The following is a 16,718-nucleotide window of genomic DNA, read 5'->3' as shown; positions in this document are numbered from 1 at the left end:
ATAGATAGTTTTGTCTCTGGCTGTGTCCTTACATGGTGGGAAGGTGGTGGAGCTTTGGAAACTCTTTTATAAGAGCACTAATCACCTTCATGAGAGCCCTTTGATAATGCTTTAATTATCTACTGCCACCTCTTTATACTATCACATTGTGGATAAGGTTTCAACATAGGAATTTTGTGGGAGACACAAGAATTAGGTCTGTAGCAAAGGCTGAAGTCAAGCTCTGAGTTATAATGAATTTTTAAAGAAACTTATTTATGTAGTATACTATATCATTCCTACTACACCATGGATATTTTTATTTTAAACTTTAACATTTATGAGAATTTAGGAAAACTGAAAAAATAGACTCACATAATCCAGCTACGACCACAATGAGGCATCAATATGCTTTAGTACAGTGATAATTTTAGTACATTTGCAAATTTAGTACATTTATATACCTTAATATAATGTTTAAATTCTCATTTTAACATATAATTTATTGAAGGTATGCTAGTTCATATTGAAAGTTTTGGTATACTTGAAACTGCATTCCACTCAACTTGACTAAAAAGTAACATTGAAGAAGAGTATTGAGTTAATGACAAGATTTGACAGTGACAGACTTATCTGATAAATTTTCTTTCCACTGTCATCTAGAATGTTGGAAATGGACATTTTAATTGATAAATACTCCAAAACATTTGTTGAGTACTAACTGTCAAGAATTATAGTAGATTGTTGGAGACCTAGACATTAAAAAAGACATAATCCCCATCCCAAAGTGAAATATGTGGTTAGACAGGTCTTCAAGCAAGTAATTATAGTGTATTGGAATAAACACTATAATTGAAGGTTGTGTGAGGTACAGTGGATGCAAGAAGTGGGAGCATTTAACTTTACCAAGCAAGAAATGCCTTATTAAATCTGTGATATTTAAGATGAACATTGAACTTTCCTGGCAGTCCAATGGTTAGGACTCTGTGCTTCCATTGCAGGGGCCATGGGTTCATCCCCTGGTCAGGGAACTAAGATCCCATATGCAGCATTGTGTGGCCAAAGACAAAAAAGTTGCAGATTGAAGATGAAGTTGAAGTTTACCAGGATGTAAGTAGTAGTAGGACATTTCAGATGAAAGCAATATGTGTAAAGTCATGGTATTGTAATTTCATAAGAATTGAGGGACTTGTTTTTTTGTTTCTGAAAGAGTAGGGTACATATGAGGGAAAAGTAAGAGTAAATAGGGGCTAGAAAATGAAAGATTTTGCGGGTCTCACTTAGGAATTTACTTTATAGTTTATTCACATGGCCAAAGAGAAGCTATTAAGTTTCAAGCAGCAGAGTTATGTGGCCAGATTTGTATTTTTCCAGAAAATTCCCACGCTAATAACTTGCAGCAATGCAAGCTCAATTGGGAGGCTGCTACAGGTAGTAGAGTAGGACATGAGAAGGTCTTGAACTTCTCAGTGAAGTGGGATTCTAGAGGAAGAATGAGTATGGAGAGAGAAGGAGATAGAATCAATCGGATTAAGGGTGGTAGATAGTTACACTTCTCTTCTCGAGCTAGTTTTCCATACCTACCAGCACCCATATCCTTGGGTAGGCTTTTTGCGGGCTAACTCATGCGACTTATTCTGGCTACTGAGATACTGGGATGAAAGCAATTGTAATTCAGCAGAGGCTTGCAAAACGTTTGCATGTTGGGACTTGCCCTCTTATTGCTGGCAACTCTTCTACCACCATGTAATCAAATTAGGGCTAGCCTCCTAGAAGATGAAGGACCACTTGAAGAGAGTCCACAGGTGTCTCAACCATCTTGGCCTCCTCAGTTGTGGCCCCAGACACACGTATGAGAGCATCCTAGGCCTTCTAACCCCAACTAAGATGATTCAGACCAGAAAAATCAGCCAGTCAACCCACAGAATCACAGGAAATAATAAATATTTTGTTTTAAGCCTCCAGATTCAGAGCAGTTTGTTTCATAATAAAAGTTAACTGATATCCTAAGTGACCAAGTAGATGTGAAGTGGGAAAGAAGTGTAAGATGAATCCCCTTTTTGTAGCTTGGGTGGATGGATAAATCAATTGGAATGCTATAAATATGAGAACAAGTATAAATATTAGCGGAGAAGGCAATGGCACCCCACTCCAGTACTCTTGCCTGGAAAATCCCATGGACAGAGGAGCCTGGTAGGCTACAGTCCATGGGGTTGCAAAGAGTCAGACATGACTGAGTGACTTCACTTTCACTTTTCACTTTCATGTACTGGAGAAGGAAATGGCAGCCCACTCCAGTGTTCTTGCCTGGAGAATCCCAGGGGCGGGAGCCTGGTGGGCTGCCATCTATGGGGTCACACAGAGTTGGACACGACTGACATGACTTAGCAGCAGCAGCATAAATGTTAGAATGAGTCATAGATCATATTACTAAAAAGAATAGGATATGCATTTTTTTTTTAAATAAAAGTTTGGAGGGATAACAATACCTTCAACTTTGAAGTACTCAACCTTAGGAATCCATGGGACTCCTAAGGTGAAGATATCCAGTTGGCAGTTGAATATAAAGACCTGGAGATAGAAAATTTGGAGTAAAAGCTGTAGCTGTGAATAACATTCTCATTTATTAGTTTTTGAAGCTCTTTTCCTTGGTATTTTAGACAGTGTTGACTACAAATAGAGACAACCTCTTCCTTTTCAGTCTGTGTGTCTTTCTTCATCGTTTTTGCTGTAACTTTCATCACATGTTGAATAGGAAGGGTTCATGAATATTCATTAACCCTGAGTATTCATTGGGAGGACTGATGCTGAAGCTGAAACTCCAGTACTTTGGCCACCTGATGTGAAGAACTGACTCATTGGAAAAGACCCTGATGCTGGGAAAGATTGAAGGCAGGAGGAGAAGGGAACAACAGAGGATGAGATGGTTGGATGGCATCACCGACTCAATGGACATGAGTTTGAGTAAACTCCAGGAGTTGGCGATGGACAGGGAGGCCTGGCGTGCTGCAGTCCTTGGGGTCACAGTGGTTGGACACGACTGAGTGACTGAACTGAACTGAGGAAGGGTTAGAGTTTATTGATTTTAGGGGGAAGACATTCAATCTTTCACTATTGTGTTAGCTATAGTTTTTCTTTTGTACATATTAATGCCATTTTTCAGGTTCGATGAGTTCCCTTATTTTCCTAGTTTAATAAAAATTTTTATCCTGAATAGATACTGAATTTTGTCCAATGCTTTCCCACCTTTATTGAGAAATCATCTGGTTTTTCTTCTTTAGTCTGTTAATATGGTAGATTATGCCAATTAATTTTTTTCTTTTTGGCTCTGTCGCATGGCTTGCAGGATCTTAGTTCTCTGATCGGGGCTAAAACCTGGCCACGGCAATGAAAAGGTCAAGTTCTAACCACTGGACCACCAGGAAATTCCCTCACCTAACTTTTAAATGTTGAGCCAGACCCTTCATTTTCAGAATAAACCCCACTAGGTTGAAGTGTATTATTATTATTATTTTACATATTGCATTCCATTTGCTAATATTTTGTGGTGTATTTTTGCATGTATGTTTATAGGAGATACTGCTTTTCTGATGTCTGTCTGGCTTTGGTAATTAAGTCATGCTGGCCTGATTTGGAGATGTCTCCTGTTCTATTCTCAGAAAGATTGTATGGAATTAGTATTATTTCTTCATCAATGATTTGGTAGAATTTGCCAGTGAAGTCCGCCAGACTAAAATTTTCTTAATGGAATAATTTTTAAACTACAGATTTAATTTCTTTAATAGATATAGAATTGTTCATGTTATATATTTCTTCTAGTTTGCTAGTTTGTACCTATGAATGAACTGGTATAAAATTGTTTGTAATATTCCCTTATTATCTTTTAAATATTTGTAGTGTCTGTGATTATATTAGCTTTCATTCCTGAGTTTTGTAATGTATCTTCTTTGTTTTTTTTTGGGGGGGGTGCAGTATAGGTAGAAGTTTATAGGTTTTATTGATAAATTCAAGAAATTCATTTATTTTGGTTTTATTTACTTTTCTCTGTTGTTTTCCTGTTTTAATGTTATTGATTTCTGCTCTTCATTATTTTCTTTCTTCTGTTTGTTTCAGATTTAATTTGCTCTCTTTTATCTGGACTATAAAGGTGAAAGGTTAGATCATTCATTTGAGATCTTTATTTTTTTCCATTTTAAGCGTATGATTTTATACATTTCCTCTAAGCACTAGTTTGGCTGAATCGCATGAATTTTGATTTGTTGTATTTTTATTTTAAGTCAGTTCAAAATATTTTCTAATTTCCCTTATGACTTCTTTGATCCCCATGGTTTCTTTAGAAGTGTGTTGTTTAATTTCCAAATACTTGTGACTTTTCCAGATATCTATTATTGATTTCTAATTTAATTCGAATATAGTCAGAGAGCATGCCCTTCATGATTTCAGTTCTTTGAAATTTGTATTATGACCTAGCATATCATATGTCTGGATGAATATTCCAGGTGCACTTGAAAAGAATTAGTATTTTGCTATTCTTGGGTAGACTGTTCTGTAAATGCCTTATTAGGTCAAAGTTGGTTGATAGTGTTGTTCAGGTCTTCTCAATTTTTGCTGATTTTCTGTTCTAACCACTGCTAAGAGAAGTATTGAAGTCTCCAAGAATAATTAGGAATTTATAGTAGCTGTGTGAATAAGAAATATATATTTGGTCTCTGCCCCTGCTTTTTAACACAAAGCTTCTAAAACCCTTGTAATTTCCTAAGCAGTGGAGATGATAGGAGCATCTTACATAGAGATCCTAAACCCCCTGGAATGTTCTGAGTGACAGGAGCTGCTTTTGTTCTAATGAGTTGACTCTTGGTGGGCTTCTGGAGAGCTTCAGGATGGAAGCTGGTCACCAGAAATACAAAGCCATGATATAAAGCTTGGAATTTTCAGGCCTGCCCTCCATCTTTAGGAGAAGGGAGAGGGGATGGAGACTGAGGTAATGATTGATCCTGCCTACATAATGAAGCTTCCATAAAAATCCCTAAACTGTGGGGTTTACAGAGCTTCTAATTGGTGACACTTGCATGCTAGGGCATAGGTATATTCCAGCTTTATGGGGGCAGATGCTTCTACACATGGAACCTTGGTAGACTGTACACTGTGTAACTCTTGATCCTTTACAATATCTTTTATAAAAAACCAGTCACCATAAGTAAATATTTTCATGAGTTTTATGAGCCATTCTAGCAAATTATTAAGCCTGAGGGAGTGGTTATGGAAAGCCCTGACTTTGTAGCCAAGTTATAAAAACGTGGGTACCCTAGGGACCCATTACTTGTGAGTGCCATCTAAATTAAGGACAGTCTTGTGGGACTGAGCCCTTAAGTCTGTGGAGTCTGACCCTACCCAGAGTAGAATTGAATTAAATTATAGGGCATCCACTTGCTATCCAGAGAGCTGAAAAATTAGTTGATTTGGTGAAAAAAAAACCCCAAAAACCACATGCTTGCTTTCAGAAGTATTCTGTGGGTAGAGGAATAGTTTTCCTTTAGTTGGTGTCAAAGAAATGGGATTTGCAAGAATGCTCCTGTCTCAAGGAAACATAGGAAACATGTAGTTTGTGAAAAGAAGGGATGAAAGGATGAGGAATGGAGAAACTTTGATCCCTGGATGGCTACCTAGCCACCCACGGTATGAAACTTCAGCTGCACTGCAGTTACTAAAGGTAAAAATTACCAATGGAATTTAGCAGTGGCAGTAGATTCCAACTCCTGAAAAGTTGGCTTATTGGATCTGTAAGGAAATGTGAAATAATAAGAAGCATGCCAACTATATAATCCCTTTGTTATTGGTATCTGTAATAGCCAAAATGGAATAAAGTTTTGGGTCAGGCCTTGTTGCTGGACCTAACTCTGATTTTGGTTGGTGTGAACTTTAGTCACTAGTCTCAATGCTTCCCTCAAAGAGAAAAATTAAGCCAGAGCAAGAGAAATTACCTCTAATATCTCTCATTGCCAAGAAGGTAGTCAACACAGGGGTTTCAGAAACTCCTGAAACCAAGGGGTTTAATGTGAAGGAGCTGTCTTTTTGTAGATTAGTATCATCAGCTTTCTGAAAAACCTTTACTGAAATGGATAGTGAGAATAGATAAATTAGGAGCAGTATCTTTGGCTTTAAGTGTTACAGCATAGAAGAGTTTGTTTGGGCTGATATAGGACTGGAAGCTCACTATTGGCTCACAGATGGCTGGCTGTACATGATCCAGACACACAGCACATTATTCTGGAAGCAACAACCAGCACCATAGACTGGACAAAAGCCACCATAAAGTGTGTTTATTCTGAGAAGGGGAACCACCCAGCTCCCCCTATAATCACCAAGTAGAACACCACAGATGAAGCCGCTGGTATGCTTTGTATACAAGCCATGTGGGCTGGCTTTATATTAACTGGGTTATTCATTCACTGAATATGCCCGTTACTCAGGTATGGTAGGTGCTGTGATTAAGGGGGCCCCTGTCATATAGGCACCCCATATCACTTTTACTGATGCAGAATCAAAACAACAGTTTGAGAAGTCCTATCAGATTAGCCATCTCAGCTTCCCAGGACAGGTCTTACTGAAACCAAGATCATTAGAGCAGGTAACAAGAAAATGGGGGAGAGACAGAGGGAGAATCAAAGGACTTGTCTTAGCAGAGTGGAAGTCTATGTGTTGTTGAGAAATAGGATGAATGTGGTGGGCAATTGATGATGCTGAAATAAGAGGGTTGATGCAGCACTATCAAAGTTGGGTGAACCAGTGAACCAAGGGGACCCACTGCTAGTCCCCCAACATTAAAAGGCCCCAAACAAGTCTGCTCTAGTTATCTTCATTTAGAAGGATGTAAAAAACCAGAAGGCATAAATTACACTGAGAAACCTTAGCCAGAATTGCCTAGGGTGATGGTTAGATAGGTTAACCAAAGTAAGGATTTACCAAGGGGCCAAGGTCTTCTGGCCAGACCCCCAAAGCTCTATGCACTTGTGTGGGTAAAGTGGTCAGGTCTAGAGATATTTCTGAGACTTCCTTACAACAGAACCCCATGCGCTGTGGTATGGAAATCCATTTATAAAATGCTAATTTTGACTTTAATCAGATTGAGAAATTATAGAAATAGAAGAGTTGATAAGATTTTAAAATTAGGTTTTGGGTAAAGAAATTGTGTCTCCTTTATCTGAATGTTTTATGGGAAAGAATATTATGTTTGACTGGGGAATGTCTCCCCTTGCTGTTGTTTTAAAACCAGAATCTGTTGATGAAGTCATAAAACAGGCTACAGCTAGGAGTGTCAGCATTGGTGGGGTTAAGGTGAAAGTTTGAAGAATATTTTGAAGTGGTTGGGTCTCTTACCTGGCTTATGTTATGATGATGAACCTTGTATTTAGGGAACATTTCGCCTTGTATTTAGGGAACATTTCGCCATTGTAAACCTGGAACAAATGTAAATCTGCCTTTGAAGCAATATTATTTTGTTAAATGGAAACCAATTAGATCGCCTGAGTTCAAACTACATAGAGTACGAACTGGAGTGCTGACATGGACAAATTCTCTGTGTAATAGCTGTGTAAGGAGTATAGACTGGGCTTATTGCAAAAGCCCATGTGCACTTCCCAGCATTGAGTACTAGGACTTTAGTTTAGAGAATTGCTATCTGAGGGGCAATTACTAGCTTGCTATCAGACATTAATTAAAACAGCCCATATGACTGAAGGATAGAAAATAATCTTGAAACCTGAACTTACTATGATGGTTTTGGTTGGCATCAGAAAAGCACTTTGTCAGGGAAGGCAATACCCAGAAGAGTTCCATAATAACATGGAAATGGTTTATATAGCATCATGCTATCTGTGGAATGCAAGGATCATGTACTCATGAGCAGGGAACCTCTTTTCCCCTAGGACTGACTTTGAAACTTTATAAAGAGCTGCCAGATTGTGTTATCACTTGAACAGTGCCCTGTAAACAGCTCTCAACTGATTATCATATGTGAAACAGATCGCCAGTCCAGGTTCGAAGTATGAGACAGGGTGCTCAGGGCTGGTGCACTGGGATGACCCTGAGGGATAGGATGGGGAGGGAGGGGGGTTCAGGATGGGGAACACATGTACACCCATGGCTGATTCATGTCAATGTATGGCAAAAACAACTACAATATTGTAAAGTAATTAACCTCCAATTAAATAAATTAATAAAGACATATTACCAATTATAATGTTCAGGACTTATTTCTATCAAGATTCAAACTGAAAAAAATGAGATAAAGATTTTGTGACGTTTAAAAGGAGGCAGGGATCAAGACCATCCCCATGGAAAAGAAATGCAAAAAGGCAAACTGGTTGTCTGAGGAGGCCTTACAAATAGCTGTGAAAAGAAGAGAATCGAAAAGCAAAGGAGAAAAGGAAAGATATTCCCGTTTGAATGCAGAGTTCCAAAGAATAGCCAGGAGAGATAAGAAAGCCTTCCTCAGCGATCAGTGCAAAGAAATAGAGGAAAACAACAGAATGGGAAAGACTAGAGATCTCTTCAAGAAAATTAGAGATATCAAGGGAACATTTCAGGCAAAGATGGGTTCGATAAAGGACAAAAATGGTATGGACCTAACAGAAGCAGAAGATATTAAGAAGAGGTAGCAAGAATACTCAGAAGAACTGTACAAAAAAGATCTTCATGACCCAGATAATCATGATGGTGTGATCACTTACCTAGAGCCAGACATCCTGGAATGTGAAGTCAAGTGGGCCTTAGAAAGCATCACTATGAACAAAGCTAGTGGATGTGATGGAATTCCAGTTGAGCTATTTCAAATCCTGAAAGATGATGCTGTGAAAGTGCTGCACTCCATATGCCAGCAAATTTGGAAAACTCAGCAGTGGCCACAGGACTGGAAAAGGTCAGTTTTCATTCCAATCCCTAAGAATGCTCAAACTATTGCACAATTGCACTCATCTCACATGCTAGTAAAGTAATGCTCAAAATTCTCCAAGCCAGGCTTCAGCAATATGTGAACCGTGAACTTCCAGATGTTCAAGCTGGTTTTAGAAAAGTCTGAGGAACCAGAGATCAAATTGCCGATACCCACTGGATCATCAAAAAAGCAAGAGAGTTCCAGAAAAACATCTACTTCTGCTTTATTGACTACACCAAAGCCTTCAACTGTGTGGATCACAATAAACTGTGGAAAATTCTGAAAGAGATGGGACTCCAGCTAAACCAGACCACCTGACCTGCCTCTTGAGAAACCTGTATGCAGGTCAGGAAGCAACAGAACTGGACGTGGAACAACAGACTGGTTCCAAATAGGAAAAGGAGTACGTCAAGGCTGTATATTGTCACCCTGCTTATTTAACTTCTATGCAGAGTGCATCATGAGAAACACTGGGCTGGAAGAAGCACAAGCTGGAATCAAGATTGCTGGGAGAAATATCAATAACCTCAGATATGCAGATAACACCACCCTTATGGCAGAGAGTGAAGAGGAATTGAAAAGCCTCTTGATGAAAATGAAAGAGGAGAGTGAAAAAGTTGGCTTAAAGCTTAACATTCAGAAAACTAAGATCATGGCATCTGGTCCCATCACCTCATGGAAACAGATGAGGAGACAGTGGAAACAGTGTCAGACTTTATTTTATGGGGCTCCAAAATCACTGCAGATGGTGACTGCAGCCATGAAATTAAAAGACGCTTACTCCTTGGAAGGAAAGTTATGACCAACCTAGATAGCATGTTAAAAAGCAGAGACATTACTTTGCCAACAAAGGTCCGTCTGGTCAAGGCTATGGTTTTTCCAGTGGTCATGGATGGATGTGAGAGTTGGACTGTGAAGGAAGCTGAGCGCCAAAAAGTTGATGCTTTTGAACTGTGGTGTTGGAGAAGACTCTTGAGAGTCCCTTGGACTGCAAGGAGTTCCAATTAGTCCATCCTAAAGGAGATCAGTCCTGGGTGTTCATTGGACGGACTGATGCTAAAGCTGAAACTCCAATACTTCGGCCACCTCATGCGAAGAGTTAACTCATTGGAAAAGACCCTGATGCTGGGAGGGATTGGGGGCAGGAGGAGAAAGGGACAACAGAGGATGAGATGGCTGGATGGCATCACCAACTCAATGGGCATGAGTTTGAGTAAACTTCGGGAGTTGGTGATGGACAGGGAGGCCTGGCGTGCTGCGATTCATGGGGTCACAAAGAGTCGGACATGACTGAGCGACTGAACTGAACTGAACTAAAACAAATTTGAACATTGGCTGGGGAAAAAAAATGAGCTGCTTGGTTTATAGATGGCAGTTGTAATATAAACAGATAACCACCCTGATCAAAGGCCACTGCTCTGATCAAAGAGAGTAAAAACAAATCAGCAGGATGGGCTGAATTGCATGCTGTTTTCCTAGCAGTGGTGGAAATTGAACAATGATAAAAGCCCCTATGTTTTGGTCTTTACCAACTTATGAATGGTGGCCAATGAAGGTCAGTGGAGACCCGATCTATTAAAGGGATGCCTGTATAGGGCACCTCTGTGGGAATCACTATGGACATTTGAGGGGTACATTGAACCTAGGTCTCCTGCACTGCAGTTAGATTCTTTACCATCTGAGCCACTAGGGAAGCTGTTAGGGTATGTCAATACTTATCAGAAGAACCCCCTTCCTGGACATTTTGAATTTTCTTTGTGTTTATGATACTCCAGGTCCTATGAAAGTCATCTGAATCATGTTGACTTCTCTTGTTTTTTTTAGCACCCAGTCATCCATTGGATTGAGACTGTAAAGTCTATCTTGTCCTTTCCTTCCCCCACCCCTCCAGCATGGGTTGCAGTGTCAGGACAGTTTTGTCCTTCCTCTATGCTACTCAGGGATTAATCTCAGACTTGTGCTTTGCATCATGTGGTTTAGGGACTTGCTACTTGTGCTACTCTGGAGTGTACCTCCAAAATGAGTCCTAGACATATGCTGGTTCATAAACAGAAATAGAACCCTTTTTCGCGTTCTCTTCTCTCTTGGATACTCCTCAACTTCCTGCCCTGTACTGTAGCTAGAATAATGGGGTTTCTTAAGGAACTGAAGTTGCCTGTGCCACAGCAAGAGGAAACCAGAGAGAAAAAAAATGGGGATTTCTCTCCCACAACTCTTTGGAACCCCAGGGACCTGTTTTCTTAGTCCTCTGTCTACAAAGACAGGGTTTTTCTAGGAGTTTTAGTTGCCCATGCTGCCACTGTGACAGCTTCACTTGGGCACTCATCCTTAAGTAAAACACACACACACATATGCATACACACACAAAAGGAGAAACTCCTGTATGGGCCCCTTCTCCAGTTTTGACTCTTCCTGAATATTGCTTACGTTTATTTGTTTTGTTCAGGCAGTTGCTTTTTGTATTTTATCCAGAGTATTTAGTTATAATTAGCAGTTAGGACAAGCTTTATTGGACTATGCCTTCTTGGCTGGCACTGGAATCTCTAAATATGTATTTCTTAAATTAGGCATTTAATGTCTGTCTCTTCTATTACATGCATTGTCAGCAGGGACTATTTTGGCTTTGTGTATTACTGTATCGTTATGCCTAATATAGTTCTTGGCATATGCTAAATAGCCAATAGATATTTATTTAATAAGTGAGTGAATGGACCATTTTCAGACCAAATCTTATTTGATGTTTTTTGCAGCATTCTACACTAAGGATTGTTCTCACCTGGATTCTTTCTTGCCTAGGCTTCCGTATTACTATATTCTACTGGTTTCCCCCTTCTCTAGTATTTTTTTATAGGCAAGTTGCTACATCTTTGTGATTCTTACAGGTTCAGAAAATGCTTGTAAAAGGGGGACACCTACATAGTCAGCCCACAGAGGCATAGGTACAACCTTAGTAATAAAGGCTCAATCATCATTTCATCATCCTAGAACAGAGTAGGTATGTGTTAATTATGTGGTGACATACCTTTGCTCAACAGATTTTCCAACTTGGGGATCTGGCAAAGGGACTGAAAACTCCCAGGGAATTTGACTTCAGGGCCAGTGGGATTTCATTACAGAACTTGCACAGGACTGGGGAAACACTCTTGGAGGGCACAAACAACTTTGTATGCACAGGACCCAGGAGAAAGGAGCAGTGATCCCACAAGAGACTGAGCCAGACTTGCCTGAGTGTTCGGGAGTCTCAGGTGGAGGCATGGGTCAATAGTGGCCTGCCGCAGGGTTAGGGACACTGAATACAACAGTCCTGGGAGCCACAGGGTGTGCTGACGTAAGTGTTTTTGAAGGAGGTCTCCATTACCACCATTACCCCTACCGTAGTTTGGCCTCTCAGGCCAAACTACAGAGGGGGAACACAGCCCCACCCATCAAGAGAAAATTGGATTAAAGATTTACTGAGTTTGGCCCTGCCCATCAGAGCAAGACAGATTCCCTCACAGCCAGTCCCTCCCATCAGGAAGCTTCCACAAGCCTCTTATCCTTATCCATGAGAGGGCAGACAGAATGAAAAATACAATCACAGGAAACTAACCAAACTGGTCACATGGATCACAGCCTTACCTAACTCAGTGAAACTATGAGCCAGGCCATCTAGGGCCACCCAAGATGGACCATGGTGCAGAGTTCTGACAAAACATGGTCCGCTGGAAAAAGGAATGAAAAACAACTTCAGAATTCTTTTCCAGTGCTGTGGCCACTGCTGAGTTTTCCAAATTTGCTGGCATATTAGCAGCAGCATCTTTAGGATTTGAAATAGCTCAGCTGGAATTCCATCACCTCCACTAGCATTGTTCATGGTGATGCTTCCTAAGGCCCACTTGACTTCGCATTCCAGAAAGTCTTATCAATATGCTTGCCTTGAGAACCCCATGAACAGTATGAAAAGGCAAAAATAATGACACTGAAGATAAAGTCCCAGGTCAGCAGGTGCCCAATATGCTACTGGAGAAATAACTGCAGAAAGCATGAAGAGGCAGAGCCAAAGCAAAAACAACACCCAGTTGTGGATGTGACTGGTGATGGAAGTAAAGTCTGATGCTGTAAAGAACAATATTGTATAGGAACCTGGAATGTTAGGTCCATGACTCAAGGTAAATTGGAAGTAGTCAAACAGGAGATGGCAAGAGTGAACAGTGACATTTTAGGAACTAAAATGGGCCAGAATGGGTGAATTTATTTCAAATGACCATTATATCTATGACTGTGGGCAAGAATCCTTTAGAAGAAATGAAGTAGCCCTCATAGTCAACAAAAGAAAAGAGTGAAATGCAGTACTTGGGTACATCTAAAAAATGATAGGATGATCTCTGTTTGTTTCCAAGGCAAATGATTCAGTATCACAGTAATCCAAGTCTATGCCCCAACCACTAATGCTGAAGAAGCTGTAGTTGAATGGTTCTATAGAGACCTACAAAACCTTCTAGAACACCAAAAAAAGATGTCCTTTTCATCTATAGGGAACTGGAATACAAAAGTAGAAAGTCAAGAGATACCTGGAGTAACAGGCAAGTTTGGCCTTGGAGTACAAAATGAAGCAGGGCTAACAGAGTTTTGCCAAGAGAACACACTGCTCATAGCAAACACCCTCTTTCAACAACACAAGAGACGATATCACCAGACAGTCAATACCGAAATCAGATTGGTTATATTCTTTGCAGCTGAAAATGAAAAAGCTCTATACAGTCAGCAAAAACAAGACCAGGATCTGACTGTGGCTCGAATCATGAACTCCTTATTGCCAAATTCAGACTTAAATTGAAGAAAGTAGGGAAAACCACTAGACCATTCAGGTATGACCTAAATCAAATCCCTTATGATTATGCAGTGGAAGTGAAAAATAGATTCAAAGGATTAAATCTGATAGAGTGCCAGAAGAACTGGGGATGGAGGTTTGTAACATTGTACAGGAGGGGGTAATCAAAATCATCCCCAAGAATAAGAAATGCAAAAAGGCAAAATGATTGTCTGAGGAGGCCTTACAAATAGCTGAGAAAAGAAGAGAAGTGAAAGACAAAGAAGAGGAGAGATACATCCATCTGAATGCAGAGTTCCAAAGAATAGTAAGGAGAGATAAGAAAGCCTTCCTCAGTGATCAATGCAAAGAAATAGAGGGAAACAATAGAATGGGAAAGACTGGCGATTTCTTCAAGCAAATTAGAGATACCAAGGGAACATTTCATGCAAAGATGGGCACAATAAAGGACAGAAACACTATGGACCTAACAGAAGCAGAAGATATTAAGAAGAGTTGGGAAGAATACACAGAAGAGCTATACAAAACAGATTTTAATGACCCATATAACCACCAATGTGTGATCACTCACCTAGAGCCAGACATCCTGGAGTGTGAAGTCAAGTGGGCCTTAGGAAGCATCACTATGAACAAAGCTAGTGGAGGTGATGGAATTCCAGCTGAGCTATTTCAAATCCTAAAATATCCTGTGAAAGTGCTGCACTCAATATGCCATCAAATTTGGAAAACTCAGCTGTGGCCACAGGACTGGAAAAGGTCAGTCTCCATCCCAATCCCAAAGAAAGGCAATGCCAAAGAATGTTCAAACTACCACAGAATTGTACTCATCTCACACACTAGCAAAGTAATGCTCAATATTCTCTAAGCTAGGCTTCAGCAGTATGTGAATTGTGAACTTCCAGATGTTCAAGCTGGATTTAGAAAAGGCAGAGGAACCAGAGCAAATTGCCAACATCCATTGGATCATATAAAAAGCAAGAGAATTCCAGAAAAACATCTGCTTCAGGTTTATTGACTACATCAAAGCCTTTGACTGTGTAGATCACAACAAACTGTGGAAAATTCTTCAAGCAATGGGAATACCAGACCACCTTACCTGCCTCTGAGAAATCTGTTTGCAGGTCCAGAAGCAATAGTTAGAACCGGACATGGGCAACAGACTGGTTCCAAATTGGGAAAAGAGTACGTCAAGGCTGTATTTTGTCACCGTGCTTATTTAACTTATATGCAGAGTACATCATGTGAGATGCCAGGCTGGGTGAAGCACAAGCTGCAATCAACATTTCCAGGAGAAATATCAATAACCTCAAGGATGCTGATGACAAAACTACCTTTATGGCAGAAAGTGGAGAGGAACTAAAGAGCCTCTTGATGAAAGCAGAGTGAAAAAGCTGACTTAAAACTCAACATTCAAAAAATGAAGATCTTGCCATCCAGTCCCATCACTTCATGGCAAATAGATGAGGAAAATATGGAAACAGCGAGAGACTTTATTTTCTTGGGCTTCAAAATCACTGCAGATGGTGACTGCAGCCATGAGATTAAAAGATGCTTGCTCCTTGAAAATCTATGATTGACCTAGACAGGGTATTTAAAAACAGAGACTTTACTTTGCCAACAAAGGTCCGTCTAGTCAAAGCTGTGGTTTTTCCAGTAGTCTTGTATGGATGTGAGAGCTGGACCATGAAGAAAGCTGAGCACCGAAGAACTGATGCTTTTGAACTGTGGTGTTGGAGAAGACTCTTGAGAGTCCCTTGAACTGCAAGGAGATCCAGCCAGCCCATCCTAAAGGAGATCAGTCCAGAATATTTATTGGAAGGACTGATGCTGAAGCTGAAATTCCAGTACTTTGGCCACCTGATGTGAAAAACTGACTCATTGGAAAAGACCCTGATGCTGGGAAAGATTGAAGGCCGGAGGAGAAGGGGACAACAGAGGATGAGATGGTTGGATGGCATCACCGACTCAATGAACATGAGTTTGAGCAAGGTCCGGGAGTTGTTGATGGACAGGGAAGCCTGGTGTGCTGCAGCCCATGGGCTCGCAAAGAGTCGGACACGAATGAGCAACTGAAGTGAACTGATACCTTTGCTGTCCTCTTGTTACCTGTTATTAGGTCCTCTACTCTTTCCCCCTACTTGTCTAGCTTATTCTTGCTTTCCTATACATATTCTTCATGCATTCTCAGTCACTTCAATCGTGTCTGACTCTGCGACCCCATGCACTGTAGCCTCTCAGGCTACTCTGTCCATGGGATTCTCCAGACAAGAATACTGGAGTGGGTTGCCGTACCCTCCTCCAAGGGATCTTCCTGATGCAGAAATCAAACCAGCATCTCCTGGATCTAATGCATCATTGAAAGTGGATTCTTTACCCACTAAGCCACCAGGGAGTCCCTAAAGTAATTATCAAAAACATGGTCTGTAGTGCCAAACTCCCTGAATTCAGGGACATATTCAGGACAAATTGCTTAACCTTACTCTTTCTTCATTTTCACATCATAATGGGCTATTGTAAGGAATTTTTACCTATTTATTTACATAATTGTGAACATTATACACATACATAGACATTTATATACATAAATAGCATGTATGTCCACATACATATATACACACTCCATGTATAGCACTTTAGTCTAAGAACATGTTAAGCACTGTACATCTTAGTTATCTTTACAAATTAAACTTAATACTCTTCCTTAAATGTATACCAGTTCTAGATCTTTTCTCATAGAAGAGTATTAAAATTTATTTAAATGTTTATGTATCATAATTATATATTTTTTCATTTTGTAAATAGATTTCTTGAAAGAGCTGTTTGCTCAAGAAAAGAAATTCTCAATTTGTTCACATCCAGAATGAATAGATCAATTTGAAATATTCTTCATAAAATGGCTATAGGAAGCAGCAGTGCTAAGAAACATGAATTTATGAACATAGCTACCTGCTTTTTTCCTTTCAGTTTGATTTAAATTTAATATCCTCCAACAATGGA

General features: G+C 40.0%; 1 long non-coding RNA gene across 1 annotated transcript; it reads right to left on the bottom strand.

The window, feature by feature from the left end:
• Window positions 1-2,468: 2,468 nt before the first annotated feature.
• LOC122450197 lies at window positions 2,469-14,330 on the bottom strand. Its single transcript, XR_006272076.1, has 3 exons — window positions 14,293-14,330; window positions 7,357-7,436; window positions 2,469-2,550 (listed from the first exon to the last, which is right to left on the bottom strand). It is a non-coding gene; the product is annotated as an uncharacterized LOC122450197 (long non-coding RNA).
• Between the last annotated feature and the right edge of the window lie 2,388 nt (window positions 14,331-16,718).

Source organism: Cervus canadensis, chromosome 1 (genome assembly GCF_019320065.1).
Source record: "Cervus canadensis isolate Bull #8, Minnesota chromosome 1, ASM1932006v1, whole genome shotgun sequence".
In the NCBI taxonomy this organism is placed as follows: domain Eukaryota; kingdom Metazoa; phylum Chordata; class Mammalia; order Artiodactyla; family Cervidae; genus Cervus; species Cervus canadensis.
Note: the sequence above shows the minus strand (reverse complement) of the source record. Positions and strands in the feature narration are given on the sequence as shown.